The 20216-nt window shown below is 42.6% G+C and overlaps 1 protein-coding gene across 1 annotated transcript in view; it reads right to left on the bottom strand.

The window, feature by feature from the left end:
• KIAA0319 (KIAA0319 ortholog) overlaps positions 1–20216 on the bottom strand; it is a 562397-nt gene that overhangs the window by 36951 nt on the left and 505230 nt on the right. The gene's annotated exons all lie outside the window — the stretch shown is intronic.

The following is a 20216-nucleotide window of genomic DNA, read 5'->3' as shown; positions in this document are numbered from 1 at the left end:
CTTGATGTGAGTACCCTAGCCTTTGCTGGTTCTCTAAAAATGCCATGAGCATGTTCTAGCATGCCTGGTATCACTGGCAAACATTGGTACTGTTTATGTGTAGAGGATAGTGTGTTGAATAGAAAGTCATCATCTATGGGTTCAGAGTGCAGCTGCACATTGTGGTATGTATCTGTCTAGCAATAACCTGATTATAGGCCATGGTGTCTTCAGGTGGAGATGGCTTAGTGGGATATAGAGCAGGGTCATTAGATGGGATAGGGTCTGGATCATACACATACAATGGGTCTACAGTATAAGTATTGTCACCCATATAATCCCCATGTGAAGAGACAGGAGATTTCATACGATACTGTGTAGGTGAAGGTGGTGGTGGTGGAGTATCAGTTGGTGGAGAAGTGGGAAGCAAAGGAGAATGTGGTGGAGAAGGCTGATGTACTGCCTTTGGTTTCTCCTTATGTTTAAATAGTTTTGCAGATGAAGGCACAACTTTCAAACTTTATTGAAAAGACGGTTTACTTTTGGTTATAGAAGGAGGAGAGGCAATAATTTTCCCAGTATCCTTTTGGATTTGGACTTTCCGTTGTTTATGGTCCATCACTTCTAAAATGGTCTTAATGTCTGTTGACTCCTCTGCAGATGGAACGTGTTTACTTCCTACAGTTGTGTGCTCTGAAAACTTGGTGACTGACTGCTTTATTCGGGCCGAAAATGTGGATTCTGAAACAGATGGGAGCTTTTTCGGCTCCGAAGAGGAGCTTGGATGCTTCAGCTCTGAGGTGGTATACAAACATTTCAGTTCTGAAGTGGAAGCCTCCACTTTGTGACTTGATCCCGAAACAAGCGTGGCAGTCTGTTCGGTTGAATGCATTTTGGTCTTCTTCGATGCCGAATCCAAGAGCCGGTCATCGAGATATAACTTTAAGGAGTGACCATGGCCGGCAAGCAGTGGTGGACCCAAGACTATTTGTGCTGACTCTTTGGAGTGTTTTTGTTGATGGGAAGGCGCTGGCATACTCACATACTGTGCCGCAGGAATAACTTGGCTATCCCCATCTGAGTCACGGTCGGAATCTGAGTCTTTGATGGAAAGTGCCGTCTGCGCCTGTTCCTCAGCAAAAATGTCAGGCGTTTGTTCGGTCAACTTCGATGCCATCTCTAGCCAATGCGCTCTTTGGTCTCGCAATGCCTTCTTGGAGTGGAAGGATCGGCATGCCTCGCAGGTTTCTTCCTTGTGATCCGGAGAGGCAGAGGTTACACACCGAGTGTTGGTCGGTGCACAGGAACTTGGTGTGGCACCAAGGGCAGAATCGAAACGGAGTCCGATCCATGAGCCTGTGATGCAGTAGGCCTGAGAAGGGCACGGGCGCCCGAAAGGGCGTTTAATCGATCCCGATGCTACAATCGGATTGAGTGTAGAATGGAAAACGTGTTTGAAAATGATACCGATATTTGAAGGAAAGATAGAGAAGTTCAGATAGTACAAAACCGAGATGTACCGGAGCAAGAGAGAACACGTCCAAACCCGAAGGCAGAAAGAAAACAATCCAACAAAAGACTCGATGACCATGAGCACTATCACCGAGAGGAGGAGTCACTCAATCTTGTGACTCGAAGAAAAACAACTTGTAACACTCCGAGCCCAACACTAGCTGGCAGACTTATGCAAAGTATGTGTTTCTGCAGCTACACATGCCATCAAACATATACAGTAGGACTACCCCAAAACCTTTCATGCACAACAAGAATCACAGGAATACTTTTTGGGGAATTTTTTTGGAAGATTTGTCAACCAGTGCCAAAGATATTGATAAGTCGAAAAATACTTTTTCTATGGAAAAACAGCCTTAAATATAACTAGGTTTTATATATATATATATATATATATATATATATATATATATAAGAAAAAACAGTTAATTGAGTTCCATTTTCAGGCAAATTATTTTTCTCAGAAAATTAAATAAATTCTTCAGTAGTGTTCTTTGCTGAAAAATGTATTGTCTATGAAACTGAAAATACTTATATTGTCCGTCAATGTGTTTTGTTCTCTCTAATATGGGGACAAACTGCATCTTCCTAAGGCCTAAAAGTAGATTTCACTATCAGAAGACTAAATGAAAGAAAGCATAATGAGTGGCCTTAGGTGTCAACGCTTGTTAAAACATAATTTGACAAGTATACATCTACCATGTCAGTTTCTAAAATTTATGGTAAGTCACTGTAAAAAGAGGTGTGTGAATTTGGGCCTAATTTTAATTTTAAGGGAGTTAGATTTCGGCAGACAGGCTATATGTCAAGTTCTAAATCAGGCCCTTAGTTAGTTAAAATTTATACCACTAGCCCAGTTCCTAGTGTGAGTTACCCCAGTGATCTTACCTGGAAAATGATGGTTTAAACATGAAAATCCCGTTTGTATAGCAATCAGAGAAAAATAAATTCAAGACCTTAGGACCTCAAATTGACTTGTATTGAGAGTTAACCTACATCTCCATATTGCACTTACTTACAGTGCCCATCTGGAGTCCAATAATTTGGGATCAGAAAGGTCATCTCTCCTCGCATTCATTTCAGATGTGCCATACTTGCACCGCTGTGTCAATCATTGCTGTACTTAGCATGCAGCATTCTTTATGACAAAATGAACTGCATCATTGTGTTCCTAAAGGGTCGCTGGCTTCTTCCTTTCAGTTTTCTTCCCAGCTCAGACTGTGTTTGTATAAGGCACACAGGGAAGTTACATCATCAGGTGATGTGTGCTGTGATTCGGAGTGTTCATTGGAATTGCTTTGCATCACACCAGTGCTAGCATAAAGGATTAGTTCACCTGGGCCTAAATTCATACTTTAAAAAAAAAAGTTGTTAGGTCAAGCCTAGGCAGCAGGCATGCGCTGTCTCTTGACATGCTGTAATCTACTTCTGTGGGCTTTCACCACGCCCATCACTTTCATTTGTTCCTTGGCCTGCCTTTCACAATTCCTTTGCTTTGATAGGTAAATGCTTTAGGTTTATCCCGCCTTGAGGGTGTATTGTTACTGCCTTGGAGTATGACCCTGTTACATGGATTACTGCACGATCAGGCTTTAGTGTCGGCGCACTACTTTATTTGTTTACCTCTATGCTTTGCGCTCGTGGGGTATGTTGTTTCTTCCTCTGGCATCTCACAGTTTCTTTCCAGTGTCTGCACCAGACAAAGGCCGCAAGCTGGAGGAAGGGATTCTTTTTAAATTTATTTATTCATTTTTTTCAGTTTTATATAGTGCAAACTCGACCAGAAGATTGGAGCACTTTACATGACCACCGGGTATATTTGCAGCCCCATCCTAAATTCTTCCCAAGTTTAGCGGTTGGAAAATATACAAACTGGCACCTTTTAAATAGAAAAATCTCAAGAGAAAACCTCAACGCAGCTCTCCCTGGCACAGCGGGAAAGCCAATACTACAATATTCATTGCACTCGGGAATCTTGCCCCATAATGATTCGCGGGGCATTCCTTTTACAATACATTTTGCACATAATTCAGTCTGTGCTGATCCTAGGACAATGGGACCACTACCAAAATGTTCAGCACAATGCATTCTTTCTGTTCAGCTAATCTTCTGGGTCCCAACACTAGTTTTGGGGGAGGTGGGCAAACTCATAACCTCTCCCACCATTCAGTGTCTTTTTAAGCTCTCTCATGGTTGGACCTTTTGCTTTACAGCTGGGTTTATGTTCCAAGGCCCTTGTTTGTAATAATATTCTAGCAGGTCTGTTAGGCCTAGAAATGTGTAATGCACTGTGTCCTCATAGGGGCTGAATATATGGTTACACTGCAATTCTCTCTGCCCTTCTCTTTTCATGTGGTTATGCCCTCTACAGGCTGACTACATGGTTACATGACTATGTTTCTTCCGAATGCTATTTTTATTGTGGTGCCCTCTTGGGGATGTTCTGAACATTACAGTCTACTGCCAAGCATATGAAGGAATGTACAAACACAGTTTATTTCTGATAAAGGTTTAATGTGCTGCATGGCTAAACACTTATAAGGCCCCAAAGTCAAGACCAAAGCTTGTTTTATTGGAGTTTTACAGTTTGCCAAATACAGCATTTCAATATTAGCAGGCTTTCAATCAGTGACACATTTATATGTTGCAGCATATTCCTTTAAACACTTGTTTGAGCCTCCCACCATCCCTTCCCACCCCCATATTTTTGCCAGTCTGTACCCCATTCTTATCTTTGGTCTCCCATACAGTGTCCTCTCAGGCATGGGATTCAGCACCTTTTCTAGCATTCTTCCCCAGATCTTCAAATCCTCCCCTACCTAGTCATCTCTTCAGGTGAGTCTTATGTCCTCTTCATCCGCTAGTGTCCACTGCAACAAGACTGCCTGCCAGACCTTCACAGCTGGAGCTCTAGCCACCTTCCAGTTGATTGCAATACACTTTCTGGCCAGCACCAGCTCCAACATTCACGTTTGAATTCTGAGGTGCCGTTTTTTGGGTACCAGGCACAAGGAGGCAAAATTCTCTTCCTTCTCTTCTACTATATGTTTAAGCATTGCTAGCACTATCCTTCAATATTTCATCAACAGAGGACATAACCATGTTGTGTGTCAGAAGTCAGCCGAAAGTTGCCACACCTGCTGAAAGCCACAGGTCTCCTCGGGCATACTGGCCTAAATTATACTTAACCTGGCCACGGAAACACCTATGCAAAAATCACTAATGCCTCAGTACTTCACCAGCATTACCTCCAGTAATTCGAAGTCTGGTCTGTCTGTCCATGCACTGAGAGGTTTCTGGTAAGTGTTCTGGTCTCATAAAGAGGTCTAGGAAAAAATGAATCAACCTCATTGTTCAATCCTTCAGCAAATTATATTTTTCAGTAATACACACAAGACACAGTAACTGCTAAAAAACTTACATTCCCCCATATGGTGTTGCTAAAGGCATTGACACCACTACGACCTTCTTCCAGCAGAGGTCTCTTCTGCCTCAGTTTTCACTCAGCATTAAAATAGAAGATGCTTTGGGGAAAACACAAGCCAATCTTTCCAGTCTCAACAAAGGACAAGAATTCACATTCTTGGTGACCCAGCACCCTCCGAGGCCTCATGGCATTAGCTGAATCTATTTCAGTAGGAGGGGAAGTCCTTCTCTCTGCTACCATCATTGCACCTAGGTTACCACATGTTGGACTTTTGCTTATGCAGGGTCATCCCCAGACTTTTTGCCTCCTGCCTCCTATTTTTTTCTGACCTGTTGCTGTTGGCTTTTCAACTCTGAGCACTTTACCACTGCTAACCAGTGCTAAAGTGCATATGCTCTCCGTGTAAATTGTATGTAATTGGTGTATCCATGATTGGCATATTTGATTTACTAGTAATTCCCTAGTAAGGTGCACTAGAAGTGCCAGGGCCTGTAAATCAAATGCTACTAGTGGGCCTGCAGCACTGGTTGTGCCACCCACATAAGTAGCTCTGTAATCATGTCCCAGACCTGCCACTGCAGTGTCTGTGTGTGTATTTTTACACTGTAAATTCGACTTGGCAAGTGTACTCACTTGCCAGGCCTAAACCTTCCCTTTTCTTACATGTAAGGCACCCCTAAGGTAGGCCCTAGGTAGCCCCAAGGGCAGGGTGCAGTGTATGGATAAGGTAGGACATATAGTAATGTGGTTTATATGTCCTGGCAGTGAAATACTGCCAACTTAGTTTTTCACTGTTGCAAGGCCTGTCTCTCTCATAGGATAATATGGGGGCTACCTTTAAATATGATTAAAGTGTAGATTCCCCTAGAGAGTAGATGGACATGTGGAGTTTGGGGTCCCTGAACTCACAATTAAAAAATACATCTTTTAGTAAAGTTGATTTTAAGATTGTGCGTTTGAAAATGCCACTTTTAGAAAGTGAGCATTTTCTTGCTTAAACCATTCTGTGACTCTGCCTTGTTTGTGGATTCCCTGTCTGGGTCAGTTTGACAGTTGGGTTGTTTTTCACCTCGCAGTAGACAGTGACACAAAGGGGGCTGGGGTGTAACCTGCATTTCCTGATTAGCCATCTCTGCTAGGAGGGAGGGGTGGAGTGGTCACTCTCATCTGAAAGGACTGTGCCTGCCTCTGACAATGCCAGCTCCAACCCCCTGGTGTGTGTCTGAGGCCTTGCCTGGGCAAGGCAGGATTTCACAAGTAGGTGTGAGTCCCCTTTGAAGAAAGGTGACTTCAAAGACTAAAATGGGTATAAGAAGGGCACCCAAATCTACAGACTTGAGAAACACTTCTGGAACCAAGAGGAACCTCTGCCTGGAGAAGAGCTGATAGCTGAGGAAGAAGTGCTGCCCTGCCTGTGACTGTGCTTTGTGGAGCTTTCCTGCAGTGCTGCTTCTGCCAGAGTAAGAGGGCAAAGACTGGACTTTGTGTGCCTTCCATCTTGTGAAGAAATCTCCAAGGGCTTGAGTTAGAGCTTGCCTCCTGTTGTTTGAAGTCTCAGGGACAGCAAAGACTTCTCTCTGCCAGCACCTGGAGTCTCTGGAGAGACTCCTGCTCTGACAAGTGGTGCCCTATCCAGTCCCTGGGCCCTTGAAAGAAAAGCTGGTGGAAATCCAAGGAAATAGACTTCGGACGACTCCAGACCGAAGCCGCTGCTGAATCCGGTAACGCCGCCTGCACCTGACGCCGTGACCTTCGCTGGAACGCGACGCTTTTCGCAGGCCCGACGCCACAGCAGCCCCGCTGAAGTCCGCGACTCCGTGGAAGTCGCCGCACCACGTCGTGACCGACGCCGCTCGAAGTGCACGGATTCAACGTTTCGCACAGACGCCGCGATCCCCGACTTTGCGCATCGGCTTGTTTTCACTCTTCACCAAAGGTACTGTACTTGGGGGTCTACACGACTCCGTGTCCGGCGCCGCTGGTGCCGGCTTGTTGGGAACGATGCCGTGTTAACATCTCACCGAAGCATTTTTGTTTCTAAGCGCTATTTTTTAGTTTAATCTTTAAAAATTCATAACTTGACTTGTGTATGTCGGATTGTTGTCGTTTTGGTCTTGTTTTGTTTAGATACATATTTCCTATTGTTGTAAACCGGTGTTGTGTCATTTTGTAGTGTTTTAATGAAGTTACTGTGTGTGTTGGTACAAATACTTTACACCTAGCGCTCTGAAGTTAAGCCTACTGCTCTGCCAAGCTACCAAGGGGGTAAGCAGGGGTTAGCTGAGGGTGATTCTCTTTTACCCAGACTAGAGTGAGGGTCCTTGCTTGAACAGGGGGTAACCTGACTGTCAACCAAAGACCCCATTTCTAACACCACAGATATGTGTATCCTGTCCGGCTCAAAACAGCCATGTTCTAGAACTTTGCAAGCCATCTCCATCCACACCATCCTTTCCTGATTTGGAATCCGAAAGACTTCGGCAGAGGGGTGAATAGCACCTTCTCTTAAGAGCAATAAAGCAATAGAGCCTGTCACAGTTCCAGAAAGGAAGCAGAGCTATTACTCAAGACTATTTGTTTGTATGGAGAAAGGGGAGATCAGTCTGTCCTGCCCTGGATCGTTATGATCTGAATCAAGCCACAGCTAAATTCGGATTGAATGTAGTTCCTGCCTTCAGAAGTTCAAGTTGACCCAGGCCCTACCAGCTGTCCAAAAAGAGTAGCTATGCCTCTTGGTGTTGCAGGGTGCTTACATCCAAGTTCCCATGTTGAAGGACTGCCGGTATTTATGGGTTTCAATTTGGCCTCTTGCTCCTTACCAAGATTTTGGCCCCAAAGACTATCGTTTTGCAGCTTAAGAAGACCTACTACTATCCCCACATGTATGCTTGTATCATTATAGCATAATCAACCAAAGAAGCAGATAGAGGTTTTGACTAGACTGTCAGGACTCTATTTAATCAAAGGTTTTCTGTAAACTAACCCTGCACCTACTTAGTACCTGCCAAGGGAACTTCCACTTGCCAAAGGCTTTCCCTCTTCCAGAGAGGGTAATGGCTATCAGTCAGGCAGTTGACAATTTGATGGATACTTCTAACCACAGATTCTTCACCTTTAGAAAATTCCCCAGGCACTGGACTTGATTCAGGTGTTTTCACAACAGTGCTCGAAGCACTGCTGGGTGGCGTTGTGAGGCTCTACGTTGGGCTTGATCCGCTCCAGAAGTGATGGAACGGAGCCCCATATAAGCGCCAACCTGCTTGCTGACAGAAGTTACTTTCTTTCAATGCCTTCGAATGCGGATCTGGACCTCTGCACCCTCTTTGTATGATCTTCTTGTAATTTGACTCCAGTGGGCAAGGGAACGATGCCCCAACCAAAGACTACAAAGTTCAAACATGAATGTTGGAAACAGATGTCTTTAGAAGATGCTTAGGATATGCCGTTCGTGTTTGGGCTTGGGACATGACTCTAATCCACATGAAGAATGTGCCATCATGCACCTGAAGGTGATCGGGAGCATAGAGTGAAGCTGTACATTACCAAACATCGAAAGAAGTCACGGACCTCTTGTAAGTCCTGTTCCCATTCCAAGTTGATGGCATGGACTTGTTTCTGCTGGTGAGGCTCTCGAGCTAAGATGTGTCAATCCCTGACAAGTAGCACAAACACCAAGGAAAGTGTGAAAAATGCTCATAAATTCTCCTCCTTGTCAGTTATATTAAAGCTATGTTGAAGCCAAAATAAAAATAGAGAGGACTGGGCAAGAAAGTCCATTAGTCCCTAACAAAAGATTGAGGCCCAGATTTATGAAAAGTGGTGTTGCACTCACTTTTCTTGCGCACCTTAGCATCCCCCTAAAGCCACCATGTGTGCACATTTGTTACAATATGGTGCACCATGGTGGTAGTCATGGGGACTAGCGTCATAATTTTTTGAGCTAGTCCGGCGCTTTGCCATACTAGCATCAAAACTTTGACGCCAATCCTGCAAAGCACCCAGAGACCCACTGAACACAATATGAGCCTCTTTTTAACACCTGCACTTAGCAGGCGTTAAAAAATGATGATAAAAATTGCGCAAACGAATCTCATTGATTCCTTTGCACCATGTGTACTGCCCCCCCCAGTGCCAGACCAACGCCCTTGCATACATTATGCCTGGTGCAGGCATAATGTGGCGCAAGGGTTATAAAGTGGTGCAATGCAAGCATTGTGCCACTTTGTAAATTTGGCGCAGCGTTTTTGCCACATTAGTGTTAAAAAATGATGTTAAAGTGGCGTTGGAATGGCACTAGGCCACTATGAATCAGGGCCTGAATCCGTTACTTGGCTGCTACGTGGTTTGAGAGAACAGCAGTCGACCCTCTAACTCTCTGACTTGACACATATTTACTTTCAGAACTCGCAAGTGCAACTTACTTATCTCTCAGGAAAGATGCAAGCACAGGGCAGCAGGCATCTTTTCCTATTTGGTGGGTCTGGGAACAGTGCAGAGTGGTAGCTTTTACTGTAAAATGCTCCTCTGCGCTCCCTTTAACAGGCATTCCTTACCACTCTCATGCCCATACCTCCCAGATACACTGTACTCAATCATTCATTCATTCACTCAATCACCCTCTCACTCATTCTGGCTTTATAACGGTCTATACCCACTCTTTCATGGTCGGGTACCATATTGTCCTTCCTCACAGACATATACTGCCTCTGAATCGCACTCCAAGATAATGAAATCCTACAGTGGAATGAACAGGGGGTTATGCCCTGGGTCATTCCTTCCCCAGAGAAGAACAAGGCTGCTCTGTATTCACTCACTCTCCCGCTCATGCACTTTCCATTAAAAATGCTAGCAATCTGCACTTTATTTCCTCGGTTCAACACCTTACCCCCTTGCTCAACCACTCTCCACAAGCAAGCCCAAGATCCCAACATTCCAGAGCGAACAGAAAACGAGTTTGCACAGTATTCCTTTTCTTCCCCAAATATTAACTACATTGTATTGCATCTACTGTATTACACTCAGTAACTCACTTTTCACTAGCATCCAGGCACAAGAAATCCTGTAGCAAATGGACACGGGTCTACACTCTGCGCCCTCCCTCACCCACAGACATACTACACTGCACAGTTCTGCATGTCACTCACTCAGTCACAGCTCTGGATCCTGACATCCCACAGTGAAAAGGGAAGGAGACTGTGCCTTTCTCCCTTCTGCACATCCACTCTACGCTGCACTGCTTTGCACTGCACAGCTCAGCACCCACTCGTTTCCTTGTTCATTCAGTCACTCTGCACTAGCAGCACAAGACCCTGAAATCCCAGAGTGAAATATTGGAGGGATCGTTGCATCACTTTGATACACCTGGGCATAGCATCCCTCCAACTAACTACCCTTCATTTTAATCCCCTAACATGCCCGATTTTGTTCACCAGAAAGACACTGGTGTATTCACCAGCAAGCATACGGGTGCCTCCTGATTCGAAGTTTCTTCCTCTTAACTCTGTCGCTCTTTTATTTTCCACCTCCCTTTCGGTCTCCGTCTTCATTTCTCTTTTTAAATTCCAGAGTACCAACCATACAATAAATGCATCCAGATTAAGAAAGCTCTTCAGTGCCAAGGCGCTATACAAGTTCAGGTGACACGACGTATGTGCAGAATGGTGCCGCATATCATAGTGGTTGCCTTGCATACACCATGATCAGGTGGAGATAAAAGAATGACGCGATATTTACTTATTCAATATTCATTAATATTTTGAGCCTAAACCTATGTCAGCTGAATAATGTGTGTATCACTCACTATGAAGATCTCATCACCTCTACTAGTTATTTTCTCGAGCTTTACTCTCACAGGAAAACCAGAACATAGTACTAACCCTCAGATAACATCACCTTCATCAGAAAAATGAAGAAAAACACTACTATGTTTGGAAAATAACTAGGTTTTTCTCTGATTACTGTACTCATAAAAACCCCAAACTGACACACAACACCTGAATCAATAACTGGCATCCAGCCTTTATCACATGCAAACATATTTGGCTTTGTGTGAACCTGCAAAAGCACACTATAGCCAGCAGTAGAATCATGCGTCATACTTTCAAATCCCTCCTACAAATAGTAATACTCAGAGAACATACATTAGACCAACCCACCACAACCAAGTTCATGTCACGGCACCAAACCTATATAGCATGACAACCCTTCCAAATCAACCGCACTATCACGCACCACAGCAACATATAGCCTAGAAACACACGAATTAAACCAACATAAACAGCATACACCCTCACACCATAACATAAATCATCGAAGTGGGCTGTGATGCATATATCAAAGAAACACACTACCCTGACCGAGCAATGAGAACTGATCCCACACCCTCAATCAAGATAAATAGGCAAAGTACTTTGGCACAGCCACCCATACACATAATACAGGTTCCTACCTTAAACTCATTTTACTGTCGCATGAGGTCAGACAAACAATTTAGTGAACAAACACTGAGAGAATTCTACTGACCAGACACAACCAGTGGCAACAGAATAAACATGAACACATGATGCTTCCTCGTGTTCAGTTGATGGCCTCCCCGGATCCGCTGAAAGGTCTATAGCATAGAAAATATGCTTTAATGCCATCACAAAAGTGGTTAAAGCACTACACTTGTTCATACCATAATGCAACGTTGCCAGCATTGCTCTTCACTGCCGCCTAGCTGCGGTGTCAAATTAACTCTTTTGCTTAAGGCTCCTCCTTGCTGGCGGTCATATTCTTTACACTACTTCATAAAGGAGTTGACAGGGAAACAAGGACAAGGGGTGGCCTCCAATCATATAATCACACACCCTCTCCCAGCACCCGGCGTTGTACGCTGTACTAGGCACCCTTTATCTCATGGTTGTGTTACGATGGTGTCTGAGACCAGGCTAGTTTAATCCACAGACTGTGCCAATAATCTCAAACTGAAAGTGGTGACTGCTATGATAAGTAGGAGACATCTCGCATAAGCAACCAAATTTGGTTTGATGCTGATTCTAGCATCATGGGCTTCTCTTCATCCACGAGCTCCTATACATGCATCGATGGGAGGCGGTGCCAAAGGTCCTATGGGCTACGAATATCATCCATCATGAATCCCATTTAAAAGCTGTTAAAGAGTTTATCGGCCAGCGGCTGTTTTCGGTCACAACCATTGTTGTGTGGTCACTGAAAGAATGGGTCGTCTCGGTGGATCTAATAAAATAAGCAGTTTTTCCACTTCATTATAGATTCAAACAGTGTTGCTGCATAATGCCCTATGTCCTCGTCAAAGTTAGGGAAGCAAGTATAAATTACAACTCAAGCAAACTACATACATTAGCTATGTGGAAATCTGCATTATGAGTATAGGCTTAGAACAACCGTTTTTATTGATTGCATCAAGGCAAATATGCTTTAAAGGCTGATAAACGTTTGTACATCCTTCTTTTTAACTGGTTGTGATTTCTGACATGCTAAACCATCCCAGTCTGCTTGTTGCCAAACTGTAACAAGTGGTAAGTTTGCCAAGACAGGAGTAATTTTGCTGCAGTGCATGGTATTTTAATGAGTCACTGTATAGGTTTTCAAAGGTCTGCCAATGACACAGAGAAGTCAACAGTTTTGGGCCCAGCAAGACAACATGGATACAAACATGAAATCTATCACTCTAATTAAACAGTAAGTGACAGTGTGAACGATCTGCAATATGGTGCTGGACAGGAGAGGACCGAAAAGGGAATAGACGTGGAGCTTTACTATTTGAAATCCTTGAACATCATCTCTACCTATATCCAGAATGAAAACTTGATGTTATTCATAACCTAATTTAGAAGTTACTTCAGAGTGTTGTATAGTTCAGGCAACAAGCCCAGCACTATGATGCAGTATAATTGTTTGAGCTACACATCCCCTTTCTGATACTCCTCACTCTCAACCACTAATTATGGCTGTGGCCTGGTCATAGGCCTGCCAGAATCCCTCAGTTGTTAGGGGCGTCCTGAAGCACAGATATTTGGGTTATGATGTCAAGGGTGGGTTGAACTCTCTTCACAACCTTTTGTTTTGAACTGATAGGGATCTGATTTTTTGATTTAGTGTTGTTAAAAGTTTTAGGTTGATACAGGGTAAGGAAGATGACTGGGAATTCCTAGTTGGGCTGTATTTTCAGTAAGGTTATGCATGTACTTTGGACCGTTCTTCCAAATAAGGGTTAGGTATCTACAAAGAACTTTAAACTTGATTCTCTCTTCTCTTTGGCAGTCAATGGAGTTTTTCCACTGCATTTTCTGGCCAGCTTTTCAGCATACAGCTGTATACCTCATTACCAAAGTTCGGGATCTGCCATTACCAAAGACCTCACAAGTAGCACAAGATAGAGTAGAGAAGTAGGAGGGCCTTTCAGAGTATGGGCTTCTGTTAACTGACACACCTGATCACTGTGGTAATTTGGGTTAAAAACAAAAGTAAACATCAAAAATTACTCCCAGTTTGTTTTGCCTTAGTGGTTGTGGAATATACTAATCCAGTAGTCAATCGAAGGGTGTTATCTCTGGCAGCTGAATACAAGGATCTCAGATGTGTTCTTTTGAAGCAAAGGACATTTTCCTGCTTCAAGCAGTAAGTGTTGTTAAGGCAATTTGTGATTTTATTCTGGGTTATTGCTACTCATCTAATTGATTAGTTGGGTGTCCTTAGTATAGATATGATAGATCCTTTGCTGGAAATACCTGTCACTCAATAAAAGCCAATTGTATGTAGCTTTTATCGATTTAAAAGCTGCTTTTGACACGGTCCCTAGGGATACACTATGGGAAGTTATGGAGAGTTATCACCCCAATAGCGAACTACTAAGACTGATTAGATACCTCCATGAAGGGACTTATGCTCATGTCCGTTGGTCAGATAGTGGTGACCTAACGGAAGCCATACCCGTCAATGGAGGGGTTAGGCAGGGTTGCATCTTGGCACCAACACTATTTAATCTTTATATAAATGGTGCTGTGGACCAATTGCTACACTGTAATCACGATGCCCCTAGACTAGCTGGAACTCCGGTCCCTATTTTAATGTTTGCCGATGACACCTTATTAATTTCAAGAACACCTATGGGTTTGCAAAACGAACTGGATACCTTTTATAATTTTTGCTCCAACAGAGGACTTGAAATTAATCTAACAAAATCTAAGTTTATGGCCTTTAACCCACACAAATTATTTAGGGGAAAAATGACGATAGCAGGCCAATTAGTGGAGAGAGTCAGACAATTTGACTACTTGGGGATCAGACTAAGTGACGACCAACGTTGGTCGGCACAGATTAAGAAGAGTCTGACAATACTTAGGCAAAGGGCTATAGTGATAGCCAAAAAAAATAGCTAATACCTACGAGGGGGAGATAACACCTGCCATCACCGTTTATAAAGCAGTGGCAGTAGCGGCCTCAACTTATGGTGCCGAGCTTTGGGGTCATACTAATTCTAGATGTCTGACCACTGTAGAAAACCGGTTTATTAGAAACTTCCTAAAGTTGCCGATGAGCACCCCTCTCACTCCGCTCAGATTTGATTTAGCCCTAAATGAAATACACAATGAAATTGCACTAAGACCCCTAATGTATTGGATTAATCTTTGGACCTCAGAGGACCGGCATACTCTCCATGCAGCACTAGACGAATTTCTTGCAAATAACAGTGTACTAAAGATCCCTTGGTTTAGATACATCAGAGACACGTGTACATTTCTCAAAATGGAGGAGGTGTGGAGTGCTCCTCACAATTTGGTAAAGGAAATAAAGGAACGTGTAAAAAAGTGCTATTGGGAGAACATTTTGACCCAAACTTGGTTAAAGAACCATGGCAGTCTGACTTTGCACTTCTTAGACCACAAATGCAGTCCCAAGTTTGAGGCTTACATGGATAATGTAAATCCTCCATATACCAAAACACTATTCATTAAGTTTAGACTAGGGACTCTTCCGCTTAAGTCATTTACAGCGCAATGGAGATCGGAGGACTGCAATTCAATATACTGCCATCACTGTCAAAAGACAAAAGAGTCACTTGCGCACTTTATGTTTTTCTGCCCTAGATATCTGGTACCCAGGAAAAAGTGGATTGCTCCCTTATGTAGGGAAATTGGAATAAGGGAATGGAATACGGCATTACGACTCCTAACAACTGATACAAGTGATAAAATAGTTTTCTCTGTGGTGGGATACCTACGAAGTGCATGGTCAATAAGAACAAAAGAACTATTATAAATGTGTAATTCCAACACATTGGTTTTAGACTATATTCATTTAATATATCAGTTCTTAATTGGATGAAGCTATAGCCTTGATGGTCTGGACTTTTAGTTAAAGAATAATGATGATTTGCATGTTTTATAAATCTGTGACCGTAACATTATTTAGGGGTTTAAAAAAAAAAAAAAAAAAGAGATAAATGAAAATTGGTCCTCCAGCGGCGAGGGTTTTGTAAAAAATATAGGAGACATGAACTAAAACTTTGATAATCACGTGTTTTTAATAATTTGGTTTTAGATTATAATTAATTAGTCTGATAAATTTTAATTGATTGAAGCCAAATTCTAACGATCTAATATTTTTATATGTCTTGAGATTTTGTAAAAACAAAAATGTTTAAAAACAATATTATCTACACATTTTTAAAAAAATTTTAAAGTGCTATGTCTCTTAATCATGTTATGTTTTGTTTTGTCTACTTTTATGGCTTACAGCCGAAATAAAGATAAAGATTGATATGATAGAGTGTCACTTGCTGGACTAGTACCAGAACTAAGGGATGTATGTATAATTAACAGCAAGATTGTAGAGCATTATTGTACACTTTCCAATTAGGTGATGTTATAGACCCAATTTTTATTTGTTGGCTACAGTCGCAGAGAAAGGAGACCATACAATTTAGAGCTATCCCCATCTTGGAGTCATTTCAGTAATATTCTAGGATCAATTGTGGAAAAGGAGAAGATATAATCTAGAGCTACCCGGGTCTTAGGGCCATTTCAATACCATTGTAGGATCATTCATGGGCAAGAAGAAGATATAATCTAGAGTTATCTCGGTTCTGGAGGCATTTCTTTATTCTTGAAGGATAAATTGTGCATCCTTTGTTGTGAGGCTGAGTAGTATGACATGACACTGTTGATCTTCATCTATTAAAGTAAGGATCTCCTCTGTAATACTGGCAATGTAGCTTTTTGGTGGAGAAAGACATCTTGGCGATAGAATAGCATTTGGCCAAAATCTAAGGGGTCCATGGTTTTACTATGGGTGTGATCTCTGATGCAAGAGTTTAGAAATCCATGCCCTGAACTACTGACAAGAGCTGTGATTCCCTACTAATAGCAATAACAATAATAGCAATGGCTTGAGTGGTTCAGGGCATGAGCCTTCTAGGACAGAGGCTTCAATCAGAAGTGAGGTCTAGGACAAGAGCTATGATTGTTTCATGCAGGGCCTACTGCAAGGTTCTGAAGACATGTTGAGGCTTTGTCCTTTAATGCCAATTAAAGCGAGAAGGTTTTACCTCTCAACCTTTAAATGGTTGTAGAGTGTTGCCAACCGTTTACAAATTGGCAAGCTTGCCACAAGCCTTGTGCTCCTGTTGAAGCAAAAATGATATTACTGTGACTGACAATTCCTTGGTCAAGCAAGATACTACATAAAATGTGAAAAAGTCACCAGAATTGGCAAACGTATAATTTAAAACAGGGCTTTCTGCACAACACCATCAGTTAATTTGCACAGAACTACCTAAAGAACTAAAGTACTAAACATGAGTGTTTCACATATTTATCATCTATAGTGAGTAAGGGTCTCCAATCTTTTCACGAACAAGAGCTACTTAAGTTCAATAAAAATCATCCCGAGCTACTAATATTATTAGTATTGTGTATATCAGACAAGCTCACATTAATGGCTACTGTATGCAAGATTATTAACTGTGATCACCTCAGTGCAGCATTGGTAACAGAAATGTAAAAAATGTTTGTTAATTTGGAATGCCTCTACAAGGGTAAAACATAACACCCAAAACCACAATGCCCCTAGCACCAATGTAATAATATTACTAACAAGTGTCCCAGTGCTGTATGATTTAGGATTCAAATATCAGCTTTCAATATATTTTGGATAATATGGGTCCTGGAAATACACACATTTTTGTTTTAGTACACACTTTTCAACTTTGGTATACATTTACTAATTCAACAAAGCAAACGCTTTTATTTAAGGAGGCTGGGCTGCACACAGGAGAGCTACTTACAGGTAGCTGGAGAGCTGCCAGAAGTTCACAAGCTACTGTTTGGAGAAGTCTGCTACTGAGGCTTACAAAAAAATCATCTTTCAGTGGGTGTTGTTTACCTTTTTGTGCTCCCCAACTGGATGTTCTACCTGTCTAGCTAGAAATGAAGAAATGTCTTTTTTAACTATAGTAGAAACAGCTAAACATTATGTTGCCAATGTATGGGTGCCCAATAGGTTTAAAGCACTATAGAATTGCCTACATCAATCAATGATCGTGATATAGGGCTTATGTCCTCATATCAAGAGAAATAATGCCAGTGGTAAATGACAATTCTGCAGAGAATACATCTTTATGAGGTGGCAAGCCCAGCAGTAATGAAATTATACATCACCACCAGCAGTAAATCCTGGCAGAAACATCATTTTACGCTACAGGCGTGATTTCTAGCAGTAACATAAATATGAGCATAGTAGAAATTTACCAATGATGGTAACAAATTGCTGTGCAGAAACAAGGTGTGAATTGCAGAAGAAGAAATGGTGCTTTCATGGAAAACAACACTCATCTGTTATCACCCAACACTCAGATGTCATTACCCATGTGCTTGGTGACAAAGACTAACTTTCAAGTTAGCAGCAACAGGTTCTAATTTCCCAGAGCTGATCTTTGGTTCCAACTGTTCCTTAGAACAGTATTTATGGGCAGTAATGCAACTTTTGCATGGGGTAAAGCATTCACCACAGAGGACAATATTACCAATGGCGATTACTCATCTGAGTTGATTTTATTGCTACACAGAAGTCTCCCGACCAAAACAAACAGTAGCTAAAATCAGACGGGAATTTTCAAATATCACAAGAAGTATTACTAGTCTTTCTGTAATGAGGGGGTTATATGTCGTAACCACGGGTGCCAAAACCACCCGTGGCTCAACAACGAGGTCGGAACAGCGACCTCGTTCTAAACACTAATGTCTTTACCACAAATGTGTTACAATGATTTTACCATTGTAAACGCATTCCTGGTAAAGGCATTACCAGTCAGCATGCACGACCCAGCATGCTCCCACCCCAGCCCCCCACCCCATCCCACCCTTTAAACCTAAACCCTGACCCCTCCCAAACTCTAATCACCCCCACCCAAAAAACTAAAAATACCCCAAGTCCCCACCCCGCCCCTAAAACCTAAACCCTAATCACCCCCAGCCCCCCATCTCTCCCCCACCCCCCAAAACAGCCCCAGCCCAACTTACCTCCTCCTTCACCGCGTCCACTCCGACTCCCTTCTGTACCTTAACCACGCGTGTACATTGTTCAGACATGCGTGGTTAAGGTACCGAAACCAGGGAGTCGTGGAAAACAAAAGTGTTGATTCGCTTTCGTTTTTCACAACCTCGTGGTTCCGGACTCGTTCTTCTGGGTCTTTCCCAATGAGGGCCCTCATGGCTTCTGCCTCCCTGAACATGCAAGGGCTATCAGTTTATGCAACTCAGCCCTTGAATGACTGACATTTAAAGGGCACAAGCTACATATAACATTTCTAGTCATAACTGATGATACGTGAAGGCATTGATATGGACAATCTTGCCTGACAAGTGTTAAGAGGTCCTCTAAATCTGCAACGCAGACTCTTCTGTTGACTCTAAGGCAACAGCCAGTACATGCCTGGTGATCAATTTGATCCAATGCCATCACTTTCCCCCACTCCACTTTTAGACTGTAAATGGTGTGGGGGATAGCACTGAGCACTGTCACTTTGTCTCCTAACTACCACAAAACTGACCATCTATGGGATGGAATATTTATAGATTTTGGACCTGAGTCACCAAGATTTTGCAGTTGGCTTGCACCTCTTATGTGGCGGAGCCCCGACACAAAATCCTTGTTGGTATTTACCAAGCCACACAAATCAAGATTTGTGTGGCTTTGCGTGGGATTTTAGACCAAAAGTAACACAACACAGCCAATAGCACTTCCTTGCATCAGGATGACATTACACAGGTGGACTATGGACATTCCAGTGCATCCAACCTTTTATTTTGACGCAAACCCATATTTACTAAAGTCAGTAAGAATGGGTTGCGCCAAAATGTGGCATCTGCCCGATGCTGCCTTAACATGGAGAAATATCACTTTTTCTCCTTGTACTTCTTTGTATGTGTACTGCATTTTGCATACACAGAAAAATAAATCTCTAACTATAGTTTTTTTGCACAAAATGTATTCTGACCACAGCGCAGGCAACATCGCGTTGTGTCCCAAGGGGGCCTGTGCGTGTCCTAGGGAGCCAGAAGTATACCAGCTGTACATCACGGGAGAGCAAACCTGCAGCATATCTTAGCAGATAATACACATTTCTGCTCTCTCCCTTTGTAGAAACCCAGTGCAGCAACTTCCCTTGCTGAACTGGGTTGCGTCAGAGTCTTGGGGATAGTTCCCCATATCACTATTTGCTTTCCTTTTATTGAACTATGAATCAACTGTTTGCGCTGTGTATTCTGCCCTTATTGCCCCACCCCCAACCCTGATATTCTTGGGTCCTGGTTAGAAACTCCTCGTCTATCACTTGTTTTGTGGTGAAGATAGTGGCAGATGAACATAAAATTTATACTGGGGAACTCTGTTGATTATTTTTAGTTAAGTGTAATTAGCTTTTTTCATGTTATTTGCTTTTCCTAACTGTGAACCTTTTCCCTTATTTGACTAAATATTTAATGAAACAGCCATTGTTCTGTCTGATATTTTGGAGGAAACAAAACTCACGCTTCTGCTATCCATGATTTGCTTTTACAAGGTTCTGCGTACAAGGGATTAAGGGTTGTGTTGGTCATAGATCAGCCACAGATGATCCCTATAAGTGTCTCGTCATAACAGGTGAACTGACTTGCAACAGGTCAACCTCAAAGCCAGGGCACTGCCTTAACATGTAAGGTGCCTTTGCATGGAACAAAGACAATTGCGACAGCAATGTTGGTGACGTCCACATTTTAGAAGTGTCTATCATGCTGGG

The sequence above is a fragment of the Pleurodeles waltl genome, chromosome 2_1, assembly GCF_031143425.1.
Source record: "Pleurodeles waltl isolate 20211129_DDA chromosome 2_1, aPleWal1.hap1.20221129, whole genome shotgun sequence".
NCBI classification, from domain to species: Eukaryota; Metazoa; Chordata; class Amphibia; order Caudata; family Salamandridae; genus Pleurodeles; species Pleurodeles waltl.
This window is presented reverse-complemented; position numbering and strand designations above follow the sequence as displayed.